At 54.8% G+C, this 2,500-nt stretch overlaps 1 protein-coding gene across 1 annotated transcript in view; it reads right to left on the minus strand.

Moving 5' to 3' along the window:
* LOC135111578 (ALK tyrosine kinase receptor-like) overlaps positions 1-2,500 on the minus strand; it is a 233,162-nt gene that overhangs the window by 160,053 nt on the left and 70,609 nt on the right. The gene's annotated exons all lie outside the window — the stretch shown is intronic.

The raw sequence follows: 2,500 nt of genomic DNA on the forward strand, positions 1-2,500 counted from the left end.
GGCTCTCACTCTTCGAGCCATGGTGTGAACGCTGTCTCGAACTACAGGAAGGGCAGTTTCGGGGGCTCAAGCCCCACGGGCTGTTATCGTTGTGGCAAAGATTGTCGCAGTGACAAAAGGGGATGCCAGGCAATAGATAAAGTGTGTCGTAACTGCGGGAAAAGAGGGCATTTTGCGAGTGTATGTCAGCAGACAGTGAGGAAACGACGAGGAGCTTCGAGGAGTTCCTCAACTGTCTCTCCTCATCGCGGTGCAGGCCCGAGGCGGGGAGCCAGTGCCAGTGTATACCAGCTCTTATCAGGCGTATACACAAAGACGGTGACGGCACGACCTGCGCCCCAGGTGCTCATTACCGCCACACATCCCGCTGGAAGAGACAAGATTACGTGGACTCCTGACTCTGGGGCCGAAACGACCGTTATTGGCCTCGACACGGCAACACTCCTTGGAATCCCGCCCTCCAGCTTGGCGCCCGCTGATGGTGATGGACTTTATGCTGCCGGTAATCACCCCCTCACCTGTGTAGGAACTTTCTCGTCGCACTTGCAACTGGGCGACAGGGAAGCTGAGACTGTTGTGAGCGTGGTGAAGGAGGTGAAGGGGGCGCTGCTTAGCTGGTACGATTCCATCGCTCTCGGAATCCTCCCCGAAGATTTTCCGGCTCAAATCCGACCGCTACGCAGGGAAGAACAGCACACCGGCAACAGCTCCATCAAGTACCCGACCGCCTCGCAGCCACCTCTATCTACGCCCACAGAAGTGATCAGCTGGCCTCATTCCTACGACCCAACGCCACAGCAGCGTGCGGGGCACGCTGCTGCTGTGATCAAGGCCTTTCCCAGCGTCTTCGAAGCAAAGGAAGGTTTACGTGCAATGGCTGGTGGATCCATGGCCATCGAGTTGACAGACGACGCTCGACCCTTCGCCGTAACAGCATCTCGTACAATCCCTTACAATTGGCGTGAAGAAATTAAGAGCCAGTTGGAAGAGCTGCTTAACAAGGGAATCATCGAGAGTGTGGACTACCCTACGGCATGGTGCCACCCCATCGTGCCTGTCCCAAAAAAGACATCTGGTGTAAGGCTGTGTGTTGACCTGACACGACTCAACCGTTACGTGAAGAGGCCCGTGTATCCAGTGCGCTCACCTCATGACGCCATCGCCTCGATCGGGACCGGAGCAGTTTGGTTCACCACTCTTGATGCCAAGATGGGGTATTTTCAAGTCCCCATTAGAGAAGAAGACCAGGATTTAACCTGCTTCATAACACCTTGGGGTCGGTACAAGTTTCGGCGAGCGGTTATGGGTCTCGTCTCGTCTGGAGACGAGTATAACCGTCGAGGAGACCAAGCTCTCGGCGACATACCTAACACCATCAAGATCGTGGACGACATCCTGGCCTATGACTCCACCTACAGTGCGCACTTAGCCCATGTCATTCAGATTGTGCGGCGGTGTGACCAGCACGGCATCACTCTCAACCCACAGAAGTTTACATTCGCGGAAAGAGTGGTAGATTACTGTGGTTACTCTGTTTCTGGACAAGGCTACACGACAGACTCAAAGAAAGTTAAGGCAATCTCTGACTTCCCACGACCACAGCACATCACCGACTTACGATCATTCATGGGTCTTACAAACCAGCTTGGAAGCTTTTCTCCTGCTGTGGCTGCAGCTGCACAACCCTCAGAGATCTCTTACGCCCGAAGAACAGTTGGTGCTGGTCTCCTAACCATGAAGAGGCGTTTGAGAAGGTGAAACAGTGTCTCGTCAGCCCACCTGTCTTGGCATACTTCGACCCATCATTACCAACGATGCTACAGACTGACGCCTCAAGGATGCACGGATTTGGATTCGTTCTCCTGCAGAAGCACAGTGACCAGTGGAAGATGGTGCAATGCGGGTCAAGATTTGTTACAGACACAGAGAGCCGCTATGCAGTAATAGAGTTGGAAATGGCTGCAATCGTCTGGGCAGTCAGGAAATGTGGCACCTACCTGAAAGGACTCCCTCACTTCGATCTAGTGCTCGACCACCGCCCGCTGATACCTCTCCTCAATAGCAAGTTGTTGGGAGAAATAGAGAACCTGCGGCTGCAGCGCATGAGGGAGAAGCTTGCTCAGTATTCTTTCACAGCAAGCTGGCAAAGGGATCGACACACTGTGTGCCCGACGCCCTCTCACGTGCTCCAGTACAGGACCCAGTGGAGGAAGAGGATGCTGCTACTTCTGGTGACCTCGACCCTCTCCACTCAGCGGTCATCTCAGCGTTATCTGCCACCAATGAGGACGGCGTCCGCTTAGCACCACTCCAGGATCAGACTGTGGAAATGGTACGTGCCGCAGCAGCAAGAGACGGGGAGTACTGCTTGCTCAAGAACGTCATCATCGAGGGCTTCCCTGATCATTGCCACGACCTCGATCACCGCTTGCGTACGTACTGGCCGGTGCGCAGTCTGCTGGCCGTAGACGACGACCTGGTGGTTTACGGGCCGAGGCTT

The sequence above is a fragment of the Scylla paramamosain genome, chromosome 22 (genome assembly GCF_035594125.1).
Source record: "Scylla paramamosain isolate STU-SP2022 chromosome 22, ASM3559412v1, whole genome shotgun sequence".
Taxonomy (NCBI): domain Eukaryota; kingdom Metazoa; phylum Arthropoda; class Malacostraca; order Decapoda; family Portunidae; genus Scylla; species Scylla paramamosain.